Consider the following 23,273-nt stretch of genomic DNA (forward strand, 5'->3'; position numbering starts at 1 on the left):
GCCACCCGCGTCGCGAATGATTCTGATGTCCTCTGTAGCCTTGATCAGGGCCGTCTCCGTCCCATGATGTTGGCGAAAACCAAACTGGGAATCATCCAGTAGATGGTGGGATTCTATAAAGGCTGACAGTTGGACATTTAGAGCCTTCTCGACCACTTTAGCCAAAATGGGCAGATTGGCGATAGGTCGGTAATTTTTGAGCTCGTGCCTATCTAGATTTGGTTTTTTCAGCAGCGGCTTTAATAGTGTCTTTTTTAGATCGGAGGGGTAAACTCCTGTGGTGATCAAGGTGTTACAGATAGTAGTGATGGCTGGGAGCAGCACTTCCGAAACTGGAAGTAATACTTTAAAAGGGCAGGGATCAAGGGCAGAGCCTGACTTGATGGATGACAAAAATCCCTGACCTGAGTGATAGAGACCTCCTTAAACTGAGAAAGAGAAGGACCAGCCATGGAGGAACTCACCATCTCAGGGGCTGTGTTTGGTGGCATTTTTACGCAGTTGGCAAAGACAGCATAAATGTCATTGACTTTGTTGTAAAAATAGTTAGCCAATGCATCACAAAATGATTGGGAAGAGGGGGGTTGTAGATTAGGCAAGCAGCCGGCCAACTGTTTAGTGGTCTCAAACAAAGCCTTGTTTGAATTTTTGGAGAGTTCAATTTTCTCAGAAAAGAACTTCTTCTTAGCATCTAGGATCATGTTTTTGTATATGATGACCGAGTGCTTGTATGTTATTTTGGCCTCTTCAGAATAGTGTCTGCGCCAGTTCCTTTCATTCCTCCGACACAGCTGCTTTTGTGTCCTTAGAGTTTCCGAGTACCATGGGGCAGACGGGGATGATCTGTTTCGGGAACTTTGTTTTAACTGGACCAGGCGAGTGGTCGCGGATGCAACCCATTCATTGTATTGAGTAATTGCAAAATTGGGATCATATGATAGAGGTGGACTAGTTTTGATCAAAAGTGATTGTAAGCTGTTGCTGTCAATATTTTTCCAATCCAGGAAAGTCTGACGATGATTACCATTTTCCATAGCTGTTCCTGGGGCATGGTTGATTAGAGTGGCCGTTATAACAAAGTGATCTGACCAAATGGTGGGGAAAATGGCAGAGACCTGAAGGTCATTTAGATTAGAAAAAATGCCATCCAGCGTATGGCCTCCTTCATGGGTAGGGGCTTTCACTAACTGGGAAAGTCCGAAAGTTGTTAGGCATGCCTGAAGGGCGACTGTGTCATTATCTTCAATTTTGTCGAAATAAAAATTGAAGTCGCCTAATATGGTAAATGAACCATCCAGGGCAGATACTTCCAGAATATGACTAATGTCGGAAATAAATGCCGACCTTTGCCCTGGAGGACGGTAAAGAAGGATACCTTTAAAGTTTACCGAAGGAGTAAGTTTAATGGAAAATTGGAGAGCCTCACACGAGAGGAGCGGTATCTCGTTAATTCTGACCGCATAGGTGTCCCGAGCAATTATGGCTATCCCTCCCCCTCTCTTGCGTTGTCTATCCAGTCTATGGATTGAAAACCCATGGGGGACAGCAATAACCAAATCCGGATCGGAAGCATTGTCCAGCCAGGTCTCTGTTAAAAATAATAAGTCTAATTGTTTATCTTCCATGAGCTCTGCTATTTCATGTCGATGTTTACCTAATGAGCGAACATTGATAAGGGCCATAGAGTGGTCACAGGGGGTTTTATTGGGCTTCCGGCGAGGGAGGTCGTGGCAGTTTGATATTATGGCGGCACAATTCGGACAACATTGGCGAGCATTTCCCACAAGATAATGCGGGTCAAATATGGAGCATAGAGGATCTCGTGGAGGACGACAGTTCCTGAGCTGGCTGGAAGTGTACGTCCCTCATGGAGGTAGCGGGAAAAGGCCAGGGGTCATGGCCCTGGGCCCGGATCCGGCGCAGACGGGCGCAGACGGGCGCAGACGGGCTTGCCTTTGGCGCGCCTTCGGCGCGCCCGCTGCGCCCGCCCGCTGCGCGGACGGGAGGAACCTTGGCTTAAGTACATCCTGGTGGGTGGGAGGAGGGTGGGAGGGGCTGCGAGCTCCAGCGCGAGCCTTCCCCGGCCCAAGATGGCGGCTCCAGTAACTAGGGGAAGTGACCAGCGCCTAGCAACAGCGGCGCTGTGTCACCCAAGGAGAAAAGTCCTAGCGATGTTAATCTCGCTACAGGTAGGGGCTCCAGTTAAAAACTCCACCTATTAAAATATCTACAGTTTTTAAAATTAGTTATTCGTTGTCAATAACTCACAGAAATCACTCCGCGTTTAGCGTCTCACAATAGCGCGCAAGGGAGCGCAAGGTACCCCCGGCTTTCCGCCTCAAGGGTGAATTAAGCAAATCTCCCGAAAGGCAAAGTAAACGCCCTTAAGTACCTGGGAGGGCGGGAGGGGCTGCGAGCTCCAGCGCGAGCCTTCCCCGGCCCAAGATTGCGGCTCCAGTAACTAGGGGAAGTGACCAGCGCCTAGCAACAGCGGCGCTGTGTCACCCAAGGAGAAAAGTCCTAGCGATGTTAATCTCGCTACAGGTAGGGGCTCCAGTTAAAAACTCCACCTATTAAAATATCTACAGTTTTTAAAATTAGTTATTCGTTGTCAATAACTCACAGAAATCACTCCGCGTTTAGCGTCTCACAATAGCGCGCAAGGGAGCGCAAGGTACCCCCGGCTTTCCGCCTCAAGGGTGAATTAAGCAAATCTCAAAATGTGAATTATACACAATATAATATAGGCATACATTTAGAATAAAGATAAAAAGTGCTTCTGAATTATAGATTTCAGTAATATGCAGATTACACATTTTTTAAATGTCCATTAAAAAGCACAGCTTCCACAGCTCAGCTTGGAACACCCTTTCAGTACCCTCTCTAAATACCTTTGTCGTCAGGAAACTTCAGGTGGCTCCATCAATTAACAACTCCCAGGCAGCCTTAACACTTGCCAGTTAACCAATTGCACACATTTGCATTTCTTTGGGGAAGCACACACCCTGACAAGAAGCTGTCTGCCCCTCCCTCCGAAATGCTGCACAGGAGACTCCCTCACTTCCACTTCAGCTGAAGAATCTCAATTGTAGAAATTGTCCTTTAGCCAAAATTACAGATAAACGCCGTCCGTTAAGAAATAATTCACAGACACTGGATGGTATGGCTAATTTACAGAGAGTCTGTGAAAATCAAGGATGGTTGGTCGCCCTAGAGGAGAAAGCAGTACATTGCATCATTAAAGAAACATGGTAAATAACCGCGTGGCTTCAAAATAAAGCCACAGAGTGACTGGTCATGTCTTTATTGATCCAGACCCTTGCTGCCATGAAGGTGTGGCCTGTGAGGACACGCTAGTATACACAAACCAATCCAGGCTTTCCTTTCATACTTCAACCTGAATGGGAGAAAAGCAAGGATTCGTTTGGACGGGTGAACCAAGTGCTTCTGAGGAAACGAGGGGGCTGTACAGTGCAGAGCCTTGCTCATAAATTGCCTCTGGTTCGAATCCTCAAGTGTGCATGCCAAGTTGTCAACATCCAGAGACCGTCTAACCCGACTTGCACACTTAACTTCACACTGTCTCCATTTCCAATCATCCAGGATGGCCATTCCTGCGTCTTGCACCGGTCATTGCTCCACCCCTACATGCTACACTGCCCAACCCATGGAGCCTCCATGCGCCAAATAGAATTTCCAGAGGACTTCATTTTTTTAAATTGTACTACTGGTGCCTCCACTAAGAGGGGAGATGGACAACGTCCTTTTGTCCAAAAGGAGAAACTAACCCTGGAAAACAAGAAACGAAATGTGGTTAACCTATAGAACTTTATTGCTTGGACCATATCTCAAAAAGTATGTTTCGCTGTGAAGGTCAGAATTTAGAATTTTATGATAATCAGGTTGGAGATAGTTCTTTGGCCACCAAAATTCAGCTTTATTTTAAATTGATTACTGAACATTGAGTTAATATCAATGATTAAGAGTAAAAGACTTGACAGTAATATATTGTTGATGTGTACGTTTTTCTGTTCTACCGTGGCATTTAGTATGGAAGACAGTAGCCCAGGTACTGCACTGTAAAGCACAGCTGTTCGTCAAAGGTTTTCATAAAGGTCATGGCAGCAGCTCCTTCTCTAAAGGATGTTAAATATCCCATATCCGAGCAATCACCTTCCTCATTTATACTGCAGCAGGTTTTCTGGCAGGAGTCCTAATGCTTACACAGTGAAAGCCAATGTTCTAGTGCTATAAAAGTTATAGGCTAGACTGCTTATCTATCACTACTCTATAGTCTTATAAGTCACCCTCCTGGAAGAGCATAATAATGTAATGAAAAATAATCATCTCATTGAAAACCACTTCAGTCCTAGCAAGAAAAAAAGCAGAATATCTATCAATTGGGAAGCTAGACACTCTGCTTTACTTAAGTTCATGAAGAGCACAGGCACTTCCAAGAGTTATTACTGCTAAGGCCTCATTATTGGCCATTGAGAAAGCAGTTCTATGTACTAAAGTACCAACTTATAAACTTAAAAAGGCCATGAAATAAAATATTTGCCTACCACAAGGTGCAATACTGGTCACACAATTGGATCCTCCGGAGAAGGTAAGGGGGAACGCCCACGTGTCCGGTCCTGGCATTAACATCCTCCATCAGTGACTTTGCCTCCTAACAGCGTTCAAAAGCAGGCCCTCACATCAGCACGCAGTCCACGTTAACCATCCAGCTCCCTCAGCCACCCTCGCAGACTCTAGCACAGCGGCCAGCTTAAGTTATCTGGCTTTTGCTAAAGTTCTTCAGGCCCTGCTGATGAGTGGGATTACAAGAAGTAGCCCAAAATAGAACTTAGCCTAGCTTGTGGTCAGTGTAGCTGTGGCGTTGGAGCCACAGCCCCTGGGATGAGCTGGAACATAGAAGGTGTTGAATACCGCTTTGCCCTACTTGTTCATGAGGTATGGGTAATCGTAAAATGTAAAATGGCTGGCAGAAAGAACAGCATAATTGACAATTCTCATGTTATTAATTTCATAGTTAGGGCGGTCGTGAAAAGAAAGGATTTATTACACCTAGATGCCTTACTATATGAGAAACTTGATGAGAGTAAGTAGCTGTGTTTGTTTATGAATTAGTTTAATTTGCTATTTTGGACATTATGTATCTGTTCGTACATAGGATATTTTGTAGTAGATGTTATTGTATTGTTGTGTATCTTATAATATTATATAGAATTAATAAAATATTCGTATGTCAATTGGAAGTTTTTTAACTTCTATTGTACTCCTTGATCAATTAGAATGTTTCTCTCTAGTAGTGATTCATTGGTACTTTACAAAAATATGTGTATATCAATTGAATTTTTTTTAACATGTACATTGTACTTCTTGTTTTTTAAGTATGTTTTTATGGTTGTAAATCCTACACTGAATAAAGCTAAATTGACTTGACTTGACAATCTTCGAAGTGGCACCACCCTGGGTTCTTTTTTGGGGTGCGCTGTGAGCATAGTTGCCAAGGAAGTTGACTTGGTGGAGAGGTAACTATCCCTGAATATGGGGGAGGGGAAGCTTACCTCCATTGAGTGGGCCCCTATTGGTGGTAGGTCACCTTGCTGGTACCTGTGGTGGCCGTTATGGTCCACCCACTCCAGAGGCTGCCAGAAACACTTATCCATTGATTAAGGAAAAGGTGCTATGCTTGGAAATACCCACGACCATGACCAATAGCCCGTGCGAACTGGTGGTTAGGAGAGACAAGGGCCTATCCCTGGCCATTTTATACAGCAGGGGACCGCTGCTGATCACCTTACCCGTTCTCATAAACCAACAGGCCTAACCCCATCACAGTCTGAGTCGGCATCAGTCTCCAATTTAAGTGAAAAGGTTGGGGTACCAAATTTTTCCTGGGAAAATGTCATGGACCAAGTCGAATCTGTTGTAAGATCTTCTATTGCTCCCTCACTGGACAGGCCATGTGCTTTGGAAGACTGGTCCTCTAAATTAGAGCTTTTACTGCCCCCCCAGCAGTCAATCGACCCTTTGGTCAAGTGTCCCCGAATACTAGAATTGTGTCACTGCAACCAACAACCAAATCAACCAGGGGTCTCAATTGCCAGTTGTGACCCCTCTTTCTTCTTTTAATCCGTCCATGCCAGTTAATATGCCTGTGTCTCTGCCTGTAATAAACAGGGGTTCAGCTGGCAAAGAGAAGCTTGGTCAAGAAAGGGCTAACAGTGTGGCAGGCCACTTCACCAAGACCAGATGATGCAGACTCCTCGGAGATGAATACATCCACATCTGGACTTACCTCTGGACTGCTGCCCTTATTGAGCAGTTTTGGCTAGGTGCCACCATTGCCTTATGAAAGGGCAGACAAACATAGGGAATTAAAGAACAGAGTTTGCCACTGGCTTGTCCGGAATGCCAACTTTGCCATTGCTGAGCATGAAGATATTCTACTGGTGAGGAGAATTGGGTGGATGGGACAAACACCCAAAACCACTGGTGGAGACTGTTTGACCATAAATTGTAGGTAATAAGCTGATAAATTCTGGCTGTAGATCTGGTGATATAGGTGCTGCTGTCAGTATTGCTCCGTTTGTTTTTTTTTTTTAGACCCCACCCCTCTGGTCAGCCAGGCAGGGGAAGGACTGCAAGTCATCGACTAAATGCTACTGGAGATTATTCTGTCCCAACCTATAAAAGTTTTTCACCAATATCAGGTTTGGACGCTTATGATTGATTTCCTTCCACTCTGGCCCAGGATATGGTTCTGTGTTCCATAGAGCATATAGAAGCAGGTGCATGCCCTGATGTTTATAATGAAACGGATGGCTGTCTCTGTTCAGGATTGGTCCAAATGATTCCAAGTGTCCATGATAACCATCCATCCTCAGCAGAAGTAATAAGACTAATTGGATGCCCCCTTACCTGCACCAATTGTTGAATTGGACATGTCTGCCACTTATGAGGTCATTCGGCAAACCAGGTTTACTTCCTGGAATGAAGCCGGTTTGGCATCCAAGGTAGTCATTCCAGAATAGTGTGATTTTATAGATCAATATGGTTTCTGCCTCTTACAAGAGACTTGGTTACTACAGCCCCTCCATCGTGTGAGATATGTGAATTTTTATAAAAAAGCTATACCTCAGGGGTCGGCAGGCCCTCAGGGGGTTTAAAAATATGGGCCAGAACTACTATCTCTGGTATGTTCAAGGAGATCAATGTGGACTCCCCCAGTATTTTGTGCCTCAGTTTGTCTGCTTCCTCGGATGCGACATATTATATTTATGGCGTTTATTGTATATCTACTTGGAATACATTAGAATCTATTGATGTTGAATGGGCATCTAGCTACACTCCCAGCCACTGCAAGGAAAATTGTGAGGAGCAACATCCATTGCTAATTTGAACCTCTGTGCATTGACAGCCATGCTGTAATGGCCGATGAGGACGATGTCCGGTCAATACCAGGGCTGGAAGTCCCTCCCATTAAGAATTGGTCTCCCATAGCAGTCCAAATGAATGCCCTCACATTAAACCAGGGGATTTGTGCTTGCAATGACAGGTCGATTCCTGATAAATTAGGCAATCACACATTCAACAGGACAAATCATACCAGTTTAATTGACTACATAATGCTGGATGTTAAATTATGGTGAAGAAACCAAATACAAGGAGATGATGGACGGGAGGGCTGATACTTTTCGGACACTCACCCCCAGTCATAGGTCTAGGTTGAATACATAATTGTTCCATCGTTTAGCTCACTTCGCCACCCCAGTTCAGACCCTGCCATATGTAAATCAGTCTTGACCATATTCCTCATGGGAATAGTTCAGCCTGAACTGCCAAGATAGGTCTTCCATGGACCAGAAACAAGCATCCTGGGACCAGTTTCAGGGTAACACCCCATATCAGCTAGGCAAGCTTGAATCCAGTGGCAAAGTGAGTCTTAAATGATGGACATTCTTGATCAATAGGATAGTTCTTCCCCACTTTGACAGCGATCACAATGCCCTGACTTTTAGGCTGTGTTTGTCAATCAGAGCACAACATAACTTGGATTTGTAAAGTGTATGTTCACCCAAGGGCATCTTGGCGCTGAATAACATATGTTTATTTCTACCCAACTCAATGGTACCAAGTTAATTTATCGCAGAAGGATGGAAGGCTTAGTGGACCCACTGGGATTTGAACCTGTGAACATAAGGTCAAATATAGGCCTTATAGTGGACGCATTAGTGCATTAAGTAACTAGTCCCGGCTAAAATGGCACCTGAAGTGAACATTTCAACAATAGATTGAGCATCACTAGGGATAGACACAGGGTCAAATGGAGTAGATTAAAACACTCACAAGAGTCTATCAGTCACATCCATAGGTTGGTCGCCCATGGTATCGTGGGCTTGACACTACTGGATCTTGCTGGTAATACATCTGAGACACTGAGGGCAATAGCCAAGGTCCATACTCGGATGAACAGGAATCTGATTAAAATTGGGCGAAAAGTGAAAAGGAACTGCCACCAAACTTGGTTTAACAAGTCATTTAGAGATGTTATACCTGAAATGGTCCCTGCGATCAAACATAAGAACAGACCGCTGATCCAGGCTACCAGATTATCCTATAGGAAAGCGCTTACTATGGCTATAAATGCTGGGAGCAGGGAATTTAGGAGGCATTTCTAGATGCTGCCAGATGGAATGTCCATCTTGCCTTTTGGAACTTGGTATCCCCCGGTAGCAGGGATGGGTTCTGTTCCTTCGAAAATGAAATTGCAGGTAGAGACTGGGTGGTGCACTTTTCCAGCCAATATCTGCAGCAGCAAAAGCAGCAGGATAGCATTTAGAACACACTGGGCCCTGGGGAATTGTGACAGTTGTATAGTGACAAAGGTGAGGTTGCAGAGAGCCCCCAAGGCTGACCCCACAGGGTACATCACATGCACAATTGGATATTATGGGAATCACTGTAGAGGATTTGAGCACAGCAATTAGGGGGATTTTCCCCAACAAAGCTCCTGGGTTGGACGAAATTCCTGGTGATTTGTTTCTGAGTAACACAGGCATTTGGAGTGCTTACTTCTGAGTGTTAGTTACAGCTATTAGGAAGGGGGCACCTATTCCATCTACATACAGTAGCTGAAATATTCACCATTTTTAAAAAAGGTTTATGTGACTCACCTGCAAACTATAGACCAATAAGTCTAATAGATCGCATGCAAAAACTATTTTGCAAGGGGATCTCGGGTAGATTTCAGGAAAGGCTTTCTGCCAATGAGATTTTAGCACCCCTCCAGGTGGGTTTTAGAGAGTCCCCAAGTACAATCGACAGTGTTCTGTCTACAGACATTGTACTGGAAGACTGTTACTCTGGGTGTGGTATGACTTTACGTCATTTTTGTAGGTCTACGCTTTGCCTTTTATCTAGTGCCACGGTCAACACTCTGGCGGGTCCTCTCTGAGTTCGGGGTGTCCAGGTATTTTCTAGACATCATGATTAAACAGCATGCCAATACCTATGCGCAGGTCCGATATGGTAGCACAGGTGAGCTAACTGATCCCTTCCCTGTAACTAGAGGAGTTAGGCAGGGGTGTGCATTGGTCCCCACGCTGTTCACATTTTATATTAATGTCCTTGTAAGTTTTCTGAAGCAGTGTGACAGTGACAATCCTAGATTGGCAAGTATGAGGAATTCTGCCCTCATGCTTGCCGATGATCCTCTACTTATCTCTAAGTCAACCATGGGAGTCAAGAAATTGGTGGACCATTTAGAGTGTTGTGTAAACTGAGGGGTCAGGGCCAATACATGGTACTGAACCCAGAGTATACGACCAAGACTAATCTATCATTAGCGGGGACTCCATTAGAGTGTGTGAACACTTTTGTGTATTTCGGCATGACATTAACTGAACATCGGTTAGTATTCTCATATAACACAGTGCAGACTGAAAATGAAGCAGGTGGCAGGAAGAATTTTAAAGATGTCCCATAGCTCACAGTTTTGCCTTATCCAGTAGGCCTTATATAATCATCAGGCCCTGGGGGCAGCCTCTTATGGTGCAGAGTTGCGGGGGCATCTGGATGTGACCTATTTAGTAACAGAAAATCACTTATGCAACAGCTGGCAGGTGTACCTGTAAATACTCCTCTGCTACCACTTAGGTTGGATTTTGGGCTGAGAGTATTTGCTGAACAATTAGGACTATGCCGTGTACTTCCCAATCAGCTGTTGAAACGATTTGGGCTAGCAAGGAGTGCTCCTTGAACAGGGTCACTACACGGGATTACCCGAGGCTAGAATGAACCTATCTATTCCTGGTGACGCTTTGGCAACAGTTCCTTAAAGGCCCCATGTCTTCTCACCGAACCGATCTCTCCTACACATGGGCAAATAGCAACACCCTAGCCAACCACTGAGGTCAGATACAATATTTACTATAAGCTTCTTACAGTCCGCAAGCTACTTAACCTGGGTTTTGTCTCAATAGGTTAGGTCATTTCTCTCTATTTCTAGAGCTGGCACGGTGGATAGACTACTGTGCTTAATTCCACCTTTAACCCCTTACAAGCGCATCCCCTCCGTCCAATTGACTGAAGACATTATGGCTCCCACCAACCCCATCCCGCCCCTCTTTACCAAATGGACTAAAACCACACAGCTGGAACTCCTTCGCCATCATTCTCGCCCCCAACCTCACCCCTAAAGCAAAAAGAAACTTTAAACACCGACTGATTAGACAACACCCAGAAACCCTAATCACAAACATACTATTGCTCTTCCAAAGGCTAGATAAAAATGGACCCCATTTTCTACACCATGAGACCTGCTAATTGGAACAACATCCTCAAGACACATCTTCACATAGCTAAAATAACCAACACCACCCACAGCTGCAAACTTACAATCACACTCCCTAACTGCCCCAAACATAGCGGCAACACCTCTGTAACCATATACACCAACGACAGTCTTGATCCAAGCCAATAATGACAACCTTTAATCCTTCGACTACCTCTTCCCCTCACTCCGCGACGCCCCTCCACATTCTCATAGCTCTTGCCTGTCCATCCTCTTATTCGCCCCTCCATGCGATTGCACAGAAAACTTACAAGACCTCCGCCATGCAAGAGAACCACCCCCTCCAGACACCATCCAACACTCTGTTCACCCTTACCAGAGAGGGTTTAACTCTCTCTCACCCTCCCTAATAAATCAGAGCCCGACACAAACGAGGCTTTCCAATCCCATTCCAACCAACACCCACCCCCCCTTCCAGAACCTACCACCCCCACAAGACCTCTGCCTTGCAAGCCTGCCTCCTCCCTCCAAACACCATCCAGCATTCTGTCTACCTCTCCCCACAGTGCCCAACTCTCTCCCACCCCCAAAACTAATCGGAACCATGACTCAGTTCAACCCCCCGGCCAACACACACCCCCGCCTTCCTTAATTCCCCACTCTCAACAAACAACCTGCGATCTCAAGGTGCTACCCTTGAAGCCTATCTCTCTCCCTCCACTGCCACACAAGAGATCGCAGCGGGAACCCCGCCAAGACCGCTCACCCTCAATATCCAGGACTTTCCATAGAGATAATTGGGGCAACTCCAACACCAAAAGCCAACGCCGAGAGCCCAGCCCACACCCAAACCTGACACCCTCATTTACTGACACCATTCACACAAAGCCGCCCAATATCCAACTGCCTAGCTCATTCACGACCTGCAACTCAACTCAGTCTCAGAGACGCAGAAACAAAAGAGCTGCAAAACCCGCCCGAGACGCCTCTTCCCTTCCCCACTTAAAGACGAACACGACTCAGTCTCAGAGACCCAGAAACAAAAGAGCCGCAACATCCGCCTGAGACGCCTCTTCCCTTCCCTACTTGAAGAAGAATAAGCGAATGGCCCTACTGGAAAGCCAGCTGGAAACAGTAATTCTGGGCCTCTCCAAAATAGTATGGAACCTCATCACACTCGCCCGCCCAACATCCACTTCCGATACCCCCGTCACGCAACATTAATCACTCGAGGCCTCACGAGATCCAACGGCTCAGCTAGAATACAACCCCCCTCCCAAACCAGGCTCAGAGACCCAAAAGAACAAGAGCCTCCTTGTCCACAAAAGAAGCTATAGATCTTGCCTCCACATTTGACACAACCTATACTGTCGCCTCTAGATTCAAGATTCATGTTATCACTCGTATGGGAAGAGACTGCCCCCCCCAGCAGACCCTCAAGGCCCCCAGCCCTTCTCACTAATATCCCCAAGGCTCCTTTAATGAAGAACCGCAATAACGAGAGATCCACACCAACTGCATACTCATCAACAGCAGGTCAGCCTCCAAACATGCAACCGAATTGGCAGAGACCATCCTTACACATGACATTGACATCACGTTCATCACCGAAACTTGTCTAAACGAGTTCTCTCCCCCAATTAAGAACATTCTTGTGCTCCTGGGCTTCGCTATCATACACAAAGACAGAAAAAAACAGAGAGGAGGTGGCATAGCAATCATACACAAGAACAGCATATCCGTAACGGAAACCGAGGCCCTCAAATATAACTCTTTCGAATGTCTTACTACAACCATTAAGATGAGTGACAACTCACTACTTTGTCATCTCCTCTACCATCCGCCAAGAAACACCTCCTCCTTTGGAGAGCACCTCTCCGACCGATCAATTCATTCCTCACTCCATGGTTCAAACAACATAATTCTAGGCAACCTCAACTTAAACTGGAAAGATGAAAACATTGCGCTAATCAAAACTCTCAATGATCTTCTAAGCAACCTCAATCTCACCCACATTGCACCGAGAAAACCCACAACAAAGGTTCTATCCGCAATGCCATTATCGCACATGGAGATACAGTCTACATCGATCAAACCTTGCCTGTGGACTGTTCAGATCACCACATCATTCTGTTCCACCTAAACCAAAGGATCCGAGACCAACACTGCACTCGGTACCCTCCACACTGGGTGAGAAATATCCACTTGCCGACCTGGAAGAGAGGGTAAGCTCCCTCCTCCCTTTCCACAGGGATGAACTCTCAGCAACAGAACTCATTTCTCAGTACAACACCACTATGACCTCCATTATGGGCCAAATAGCCCCCCTGCAAATAAAAACAGCCAGGAACATTCCTTTCAGATCATGGTTCAAATCAGACTTAAACTCAGAAAGAAGTGAACTGAGAGCGGCAGAAAGACTGTGGCAAAACAACCCATCCACAATCCTATGAGCTAGACTCAAAGCAGTAAGAGGGAGATACAACAAACACATAAAAAATGAAAAAACGTCCTTCTTTTGCAACTCCCTGGACAAAGCAAAGAACAGACCCAAGGAACTATTCAGCCTAATCAAGCAACAAACCTCCAAACCCCTTATGACACAAGTTATGGCCTCTAAAGACCTGTGTAACAACTTTGCCAATTTCTTCAATGACAAAATCTCCAAGATAGAACTCTCCTTGGATGTACAGAGCTGTCCCCATGACAGTAAATCGTCGACAGAGTCAGAAGATTTCACACCCAAGCACCCTCCTAACTTATGGAAATCTTTCAACCCCATCTCCGAAGCAGAGGTCATCAAAATGATCTCTAACACCAAACCCTCAGCACACGTCATGGATCCCTGACCTGCCAACTGGCCAAAAAGCTCAAACTATGCCTAGCCCCGCACTGGACTAAAATTATAAACAGCTCCTTGAGTACTGGAGTAATGCTTGACTGTCTCAAAATCGTCCAAGTCACTACTCTGCAGAAAAAATCTGGCTCTGACACAAACGATCTGAACAACTTCAGACCCATATCTAACCTGCCTCTCCTAGCGAAAATTCTGGAAAGATGTGTTCTCCTCCAACTCACTCAACACCTAGACAGCACCAACCTTCTTGATCCTCATCAATCGGGGTTCAGAAAAGGGTACAGTACAGAGTCAGCGATCCTAAGAGTAATAGACGAAATGCACAAATCTGTGGACAAAGGCCAATGCTGTCTACTCATACTCTTGGATCTATCGGCAGCCTTCGACATGGTGGACCACAAACTACTCATCAAAGCACTTCAAGAAAGGGCGGGAGCAGAGGAGGTGGTCCTACAGTGGTTCACCTCTTTCCTATAGAACCGCACCCAAAGTATAAAAATCAGGAACTTCTCATCTGACCCACTCCTCGTATGTAGGGGTGTCCCCCAAGAATCACTACTCTCCCCACAACTTTTCAACATATATATGAAGCCCCTTACCTCCATACTAAAAACAAAAAACATTCCCTACCACTTCTATGCAGACAAAATCCAAATTTATCTGGAAACCTCCTCCATCGAAGACATCCAGAGACTGAACGCCACTCTACGAGAAGTCCAGCACTGGCTCTCATGCAATCACTGAAAAGCTAAATCAGGACAAGTCGGAAATCCACCTCATCTCCAACAAAGAGGAGAACCCCCAAATCACAGAATGGATAAAAGCCATCGAGGCGCTCAACCACAACCTCACCCTAGCTGATTCTGCAAAATCTTTGGGAATCACTCTGGACCCCAAACTAGACATGAACAAACACATCAAAAACACAGCAAAGAGCACTTTCCTCAACCTTAAACTACTCAACAAAATAAAACCCTTCATCCCTCCTAGTGACCTCAAACAAGCTACACAATCCCTCTAACTGTCCAGACTGGACTACAGGATTGCAACCCTCACAGGAGCATAAACATCCCATCTTTCTCCACTCAGGTCAACTCTGAACGCAGCAGCCAGAATGGTCACCGGGGTAAAGAAATATGATCACATCTCGCTTGCACTCAAAAAGCTAAAATATGGCTCCCTGTTGAAATGCGTGCCAGCTTCAGAACCGCCTGCCTCACACACAAAGTGTTGCACACAGGGAAACCCACCTACCTGGCTGCTAAACTCCAGAAGGCTGGTCAGTCAAGAACCCTTAGGAGTACAAATACTCTAGTCCTGATCCCCCCGAAATCTCGCAGACAAAAAAATGCATCTCGATCCTTCACAAGAAGTGAAGCGAAAATATGGAACTTCCTTCCAGTCCATATGAGAACTAACCCCTTCTACATAAAATTCAAAATGCAACTCAAGGACTTCCTCCTTAACCGATCTCTCCCAAATGGATAGCTACAAAACAGTCGCCAAACAATAGTAGCACACGGACACTTTGTCATCAAATGACCTCTACCTCACTCCTCGCATGACTACCTCCCGCCCCACACTCACCAGTCAAACACCTCCGTGAGTCACTGGATTCTCTACGACTACCTCAGTTGTGCGTCATATGTTCCCTGTACATTCTACTGCGATAACTGTCTAATGTTCCCTATACATTCTACGGCTATATCTTACTTTACGAGTGACATTTTGCACTCCATGTCGACATTATGCGATGTGTCTTGGGACATTGTATATACTAAATTGTTAATGCATCCTACGAGTGATTCATGTTGTAAAGCGCTCCGATACCTTCGGGTCTGGTTAGCGCTATATAAAACTCATAATAAGTAAATAAATATATTGGTGGGTGATCTGGTCTAGCCTGTATATTCTCCTCTATCTGCAAGGGCTAGAGGAAATACTATCTCAAACATGCTCTAGTAAGATTCCATGTATTAAATATGTGAAGACTTCATTGACTGAGATTGGGATGCCATGCATTATGGAGTGCCCTGGATGGGGATGGGGCCATTCATCAATCAAGTAATCAAACAATCAGTATTTCTAAAGCACAACTTGTCACCCTGGGGGTATTCATGCACTTGGGTGCAGTGAGCTAGATCTTGAGTCCCTTCCTGAAGACGCTGAGTGAAGGGGAGGTTCAGAGGTGGTGTGGGATGTCGTTCCAGGGCTTGGTTGATTTGAGGTAGAAGAAAGACTGACCTCCACTGCAGCCTTGCTGGATGCGGGGATGTGTGTGAGGGTGAGGGAGGCAGATCAGAGTTGTCTGTCAGTTGTTGGATGGTAAGGTGGTGGTTGATGTAGGAGGGTCCGGTGTTGTGGAGGGCCTTTAAGTAAGCCTGGGCAGAGTTGGCAGAGTTCTGCCACTCAGAACTCAGGGAAGTGCAAAAAATCTCTGCCACACGATGTGTGCTCCACAAGGGGCAGAGTGCATTGTATAAATGCTGTTCATGGTGATCTTCAGTGCCAGGTGCTTACGGCACCATGCACAGCACAAGTGGGTGCTGCTTCCTTTCTGCTGCTGGAGTAGGTTTTTACTCGAGCAGTAGCTTTTTCAACGCGAACGTACAGTTTCTCAACGTGAGCGGTTGCGAGCATACGCGACCAATCGCAATGAGATATCTGGCCGCTTGCGGTGAGAAATCTCACTGAGAGGTTGATTTTTCACACTCGCACTCACCAACTTGATGTTGACGAACGCAAACAAGGAAAAATCTTGGCGGGAGGTGGATTTTTCTTGCTTGCACTCGCCAACTTGACGTTGATGAACGTGAGCGTGGAAGAAACCTCCGCTCGTGAGCGTGGAAGAAAATTTCGCTCTGCGGAGCGGATTGTTTTAGAACGCCCCGAGCACCGCGTAGCGCAGAGTGCGGAAATCTCCGTAAACTCAATGAGCAGAGCAGTGTTCACCAGCCAGACTTACTTTTAAGGCAAGGGCCAGCAGTTTGAACTGCATGTCTGCAGGATGGAGAGTCAGTGGAGGTTTCTGCGGTGAGGGTTGATGCTGGTCCATCTGGGGAAGTTGAGGATTAGTCTGGCTGTAGTGTTTTTTATGCTCTGTAGTCTTTTGAGGAGATGGGTGGTGACTCCAGCGTATATTGCATTCCCATGGTCCAGTCGGCTGGTGACAAGGGCTGAAGTCACAGTTCTCCTGGTGCTAAGTGGGAACCCACTGAAGATCTTGCATAGCATGCGCAGGGTATGGAAGCAGAAGGAGGCAACTGCTTTGACCTAGTACTTCATGGAGAGATCGCTGACCAGGATAATGCAGAGGTTGTAGGCCTGGCTGGTGGGGGTAGGTGAGGGTGCAAGTGCAATGCACCACCATGTCTCATCCCATGGGGAGGTGTTCCTTCCGAAGATGAGAACTTCCATCTTGTCAGTGTACAGTTTCAGGCAGTTTGATCTGATTTAGTTGACGAGATTGGTCATAGCGTACTGGACATTGCATCTGGTGGTGCTGGTTTCTTCTGTAAGGGAGTGGATGATGTTGAGTCTGTGGGTGTGGACGATGTCGGCCAATGGAGTCATGTTGACATTGAAGAGGGTGGGGCTGAGGTATAATCCTTAGGGGACTCTGCAGATGATGCTTTTGGATTCTGAGGTGAACCGGAAAGCTGCATTTTCGGTGTGTGTCCTGAGAGGAAGGAGGAGATCCACTTGAGGGCATTTCCTGTGATGCCGATGTTCTGGAGTCTGGCGATAAGTGTGTGGTGGGATCCAGTGCCGAAGGCCGATGAGAGGTTGAGGAGGATAAGTTCTGCTGTCTACCCATGGTCTAGCATGGATCTGAGGTCATTGGTTGCGGCTATCAAGGCATCCCCGTGTGGTGGTTGGAGCAGAACCCAGACTGGGAGGCGTTGAGGAGGTTGTTTCCTTCCAGGTAATCAGTGAGCTGGCGGTTGATGGCTTTTTCCAGGACCTTTGCCAGAAAGGAGAGCAGCATGATGGACGGTAGTTCTTGAACTCGCTGTGGTTGGCCGAGGGTTTCTTCTGGAGGGGTTTCACCTCTGTGTGTTTCCAGGCATCAGGAAAGGTGGCGGTGGTGATGGATGAGTTAAGGATTATGGTGCGTACATTGCTGATTTCCTTTTGTCCCAGGTTGAAAGTGTGGTGGGGGCAGGGGTCTGTCGGTGCCACGGCGTGAATGGAGGTAATTATTGCTGTGGTGATTGGCATGATGAGTGGAGTCCTGGCTGTGGGAGTTGTCAGTGAGTGTCAGGAGGTGGCTGAAATCAGGTAGAAGTTACTGTAGATGTCAGCTCTCTTGTTGTTGAAGTGGTCTGCAAGGGAGGTACAGAGGTCTTGGTAAGGGAGGATTGTGGTCTTGGTTGCAGAAGGGCATGAATGTTCTCTGAAGATGCTGAAGAGTTCTTTTGCACGATTGGTGCTTGTCTCGATGGAGATGCTTAAGGCAACCTTGAGGTCGTGGTGGTATCTGCTGAGGGCCTCTTTGACAGTGGCGAGGTCTGACTGGTTTCTGATGGAGCACCATCATCTCTCCAGTCATTTGCACCCATGTTTGAAGGCCCAGAGTTTAAGGGTGAACCAGCTGGTGTGTTTGCTGGATCTGCTGATGCTGGTTATTTTCTGGGGGGCGATGGTTTCGACGCAGTTGGAGATCCAGTCGGAGAAGTTATGGACGGATACCTCAATGTTGCTGGAGGTGTGGGCATCTGTTGGTGATGAAGGCGGCAGTCCATTGGGTCTCAGAGATTTTATTTCATGTGTGGCGAGCAGGGGCAGTAGGCGTGGCGGTGGGTCGCGGTGAGCCTGCAATGGGGAAGTGGACAATGCTGCGGTCTGTCCAGGTGAGTTTGGTGGGGTGGTTAAAACTGATTCTGTAACTGGCTGTGGAGATGGCATCCAGGGTGTGTCCTGCACAGTGTGTGGGGCTAGTGAGCAGTTGTGTCAGTCCGATGTTGCTCATGCTTTCCAGGAGGTTGGAGGCATTGGTGTCATTGGAGTTGTCGAGGTGGAAGTTTAGGTTGCAGAGGAAGATGTAGTATTTGTATTTATTTGTTTTTATATTTATTATGTGCGACATTTATGCCAAGGGACATCCCAGCGCCAGAAATGCATATTGTGATATGGGAAAGGTGATTGCAAACAGTTAAAGGGTGGGCTTCAGCCCGGATGGCAGTAGGTAGCTTCAGCTATGTTCTAGGGAACATCAATGTTTTTAATTTTTTCCTAAAGGACAAATATTTGTCCGTTAGGTGAAGATCTAATTGAAGTTTATGCCATTGAACGGCCACCAGTTTGGAAAAGGAATGGCCTCCTGCTCTGACCCTCTTAGTCCACTTGATCTTGGCTAGGCATGATGGCAGGATCTCAGGTTTTGTGAGAGAGTATAGAATTCTATTTTGTCTTGCAAGATGCGGGGGCCACTCTTATGTAGCACTCTGTGTGCCTAACACAGGAGCTTGAACTTAGGCCTTTGGCGTATGGGCATCCATTGGCGTTCCCTCAAGCTTTCCGATGTGGAGCTGTATTTGCTTTTATTGCAAACCAGTCTAGCATTTTGGACCACCCGGAGTCGAGAAAAAAGATACCTGGGCATGCCCACATATAGCGCATTCCCATAATCGCTGCTAAAATGGAATCCTGAGAAAATCTACTATTAGTATATATATATATGTATACAGAGATAACTCTAACCACTAGTATATGTAGTAGACCTTTGTACTCACTGCCATTCCTATGTGATTCTTAGAGTTTATCCATTTGTATTTCTTCCTTGAGTGACTTTACAACTTGTACATTTGCAATTTTTTCTATTTGTATCTCTTCCCTGTGTGACTTTACAACTTGTACATTTGCAATTTTTTTTCCTGTTTGTATCTTTCATGTAACTCATGTAATCCTAAATCCTTATGTATCGCAACTGGTTCTTTGGTAAAGCGCTCTGACACCTTCGGGTAATGTTTGTGCTATAGAAAATCGCATTAAATAAAAAAAAAAAAATAGTCAAGTCTACTAGAGAATAAAGCCTGGGTAATGGACTTTCTACAGCTTAAATGGATCCATAAAAAAAGACTTCGTAATAGTTTTAGCGTAGCGAAGCTTTTACCGCACAGCGCTCGAACTTGATCTGCATTGTCAGTGCATTGTCAATGAGTATGCCCAAATGTTTAGCAACTTGTTTGGGTTCTGGGGCGGCTAGGAGTGCCTGGGCCCCCAGATGTAATCCCAAACTAAGTGTGCTCCACCCAAAAGCAGGATCTCAGATTTTCCAGCATTTAATTTTATATAATGTTCCGTCATCCAGGTTGCTGTTTCTGTGAGACGTTTAAATAAAATATTTTTGGTATCCTCATGCTTTTCTTAAAAGGCAATTAGCAGCTGCATACCATCTGCATAGAAGCAAATATCAAAGCCTAATTTCCTGCTAATCACGGCTAAGGAGGAGACAGAGGCATTGAAAAGGGTAAGGCTCAGGAGGCCCATTTGTATTTTATGTGTTCGATTTAGTAGGAAAGAGGTGAACCCCTGAAGAGCTTTCGAATGTATTCCTTTTTCATGTAAGATATGCAGCAGGTGGTTATGAGATACAGTATCAAAAGACGCCGTTAGGTCTAAAAGGATCAATGCAGCAGCTTTACCTTGGTCCACCAAGGAACTAATGTTGTCTGATATGTAAAATAAGGTGGCTTCTGTATTGTTGGCAGCTCTGAAACTGGTCTAAGAGGGATCTAAAAGTTTGTTGGTTTCCAAAACACTTGATCAGTTGTTCATTGACCAGTCTCTCGAGTACTTTAGACAGGTATGGTAGCTGAGAGATTGGTATGTAATTTGCAAGATCATAGAATTCCAGGCCAGCATTCTTTAACAATGGAAATGCAATGGTTTCCTTCTATATAGCTGGGAATTATGCTGAATCCAGAGATTTATTGAAGATACGGGTAACATGTAGGCTTAAGACCAATACATGTCATGGGAAGATAAAGTGAGGGCAGGGGTCGAGATGGGATCCCGCTTTTACCTCAGTCATAAGGAAAAGACAAGGGAACCCTACTCACTCAGGAACCAGGGTACTCACTTTATATAGAAAACAATGGTTCCAGTGGAATAGTACATTGAAATTCATTGATAACTATCTAGCATAATAGCGATATCAGTAAGGGTTAAGGAGGGATGTAAAAGAGAGAGAGCGCTCATGACACCAATGTTTGTACCATAATTAAATTTGTATTGTTTCAAAATTTATAGCATATATACTGGACACAATAAATCTCTATTTGTGCGAAGTGTCCCAAATTTATTTGTAAGAACCAAAAACAACAGTTGAGTGACAATTGGTGAAGGTATTTACAAGGTTTCAAACAATTCTTCTCCAGGAAAGCGACCGTTTTAGAATAAACTCATACAGAATATTACAGCACACATATACAATCATAGGTGCTGTGTGAATGGTTCGCTTCCTATAATCGTCGACGGCGTTTCGACCCGCTGGAATGTGGGGACTCGTCAGGACCTACGATGTAGGGGACATCTAGGGAAGGAGAGCAAGAGAGGGTGTGAGGACTGTGCCAGTGGAAATGAGAAGGAACAGGCAGGATGGCCAAGGGAAATAAATACCTGAATTATGAAATGCTCATTCACGTGGGGGGTGAGGTGTGCCAAACCGTGTGTGTCAACAAGGAGTAAAAATATACTCACAGTGAACCCAGCCGGGTTCTTTGTAAGGACAGAGCGGCGCCGGGGGAGGAATGAGAGAATAGAACAATGAGATGCGATCTCCAGATAAGCCTCAAAAACGTCATTAGTACAGGGAAACAAAAGTGCCACTTACCACTGATGGTGGTGAAAGAGCACCGAACTCGGAAATTAGAGTTCCACTGGATGCGTGCTAAACACAAGAAGCCCACTTTGGGGAGATGGTTTAAAGGTGGTGCCAAGGAAAATTGCCTGAGAAGGAAAATGTCCGTTTTAAAACCATGGTTGGTGTTAAAGCGAAAGATATGCGGGGAGGCAGGAGGGTTCAAGGTTGGAATGAGGCTTACCTACAGCAGTTGCTCGATCGCATGTATCAGTCTGTCTCGATCCGACTGTACGTTGCTTGTTAAATGAGCCGGGCAGCGTACAAGAGGAAATACCGTGTAGCACCGAGTACCTGCGCGGGGAAAAAGCAGAGCGCTGCAACCTCGAGCATACAGTAGTATGCGAGGTGGAGGGCAGATGGCACGAATATTGTGAATGAGCTGGGGGCTGGGAATGATATTGTGTGGGAAAGTTTGTCACGTGAAAACCACGAAGTGGGCCATCCTACGGAGGAAGCATGGAAGGCAGCACTAGAAGGTGTGTTGTGTTAAATTTCACATAAAGCCATCACGTGCATTTCTATGTATAAGTACAGTACATTTTAGCAGCACAAGAGTGCAGATCTTCATGGGTGACATAGGAACCGCACGTATGCTAGATTACAAAGTAAGGATAAGGATAAAATAATAATACTAATCCTAACAGCGGACAAGCCTAGCATAACTGCGATGCAGGTGAATACTGAGAGTGAAAGCTGTAATTGGGCGTGCATGTCGCAAAAGGCATGTCAATAACAACATATGTCTAGAATTAGGTACCTGGGTCAAGGGGTGTCTGGGTGCCTCTATGTACTTCGTACTGCGGAATATTCATGACTGCCTGGAGTAACAGGGGACATGTCAAGGTGTCGTGCGGGCATTAGACAGGAGGTTGTGTCAAAGATACCAGGCTGGTGTAGACAAGAGGGCATCAACTGACGGTGGCCACAAACCCACGCCATTCTTCAGCCGAATTCAATCCGTTATTAATAGAGTCAATTTTTTCAATCCAATGACACTCACAGCGTTGAAGTATCTGTGTGATGTCACCTCCTCTCTCTGGAATTTTGGCAATGTCAATGATCTGCCATCTAATCTCATCAGCTGTGTGATTGTTCTCAATGAAATGAGAGACCAGGGGGGCAGTCGTAACCAGCGTCTTATGTGACTACGATGTTGTCCTATTCTTGCCTTGATGGGTTGTTGTGTCTGGCCTATGTAGGGTAACCCACAGGGACACCAGACACAGTACACAGCGTTGCTCGTGTTGCAATTGGAAAAAAAAGTCTGTGCTCCCAATTGCCATGTTTGAAAGAGGTGGTATTCTCAATGTAGGGACAGATGACACAATTACCGCATTTATGGTGACCCTTCACCAGTGGGAGACCCCGGGTGGATTTGAGTGTACCTCCTTTCCTTTTGGTTGTCTCTGTGGATGATCTGACAAGGTGGTTGGTCTTTGATGTTTTTTGCCCTTTTGTACGCAAATAAGGGAACTTCCATGGATGGGTCTATACTCTTGATTATGTTCCAGTGTTTGGTAATGAGACTACAAACTTTATTTGTGCGTACTCCGAACGTGGTGACACATATTCACCTGTCTTTTGGGTCTGATGTTAAGCAATTTTTGAGCGACCTTTTGACAATTTTGTTGGGATAGCCTCTTGATAGTAACTTGTTTTTGAGTATGTCTGCTTCTTTCATATAATCTTCTTTTCAAGTACAATTCCTGCGCACTCGCAAGAATTGAGCAAATGGTAACCCATCT

This window comes from Lissotriton helveticus, chromosome 6 (assembly GCF_964261635.1).
Source record: "Lissotriton helveticus chromosome 6, aLisHel1.1, whole genome shotgun sequence".
Classification (NCBI taxonomy): domain Eukaryota; kingdom Metazoa; phylum Chordata; class Amphibia; order Caudata; family Salamandridae; genus Lissotriton; species Lissotriton helveticus.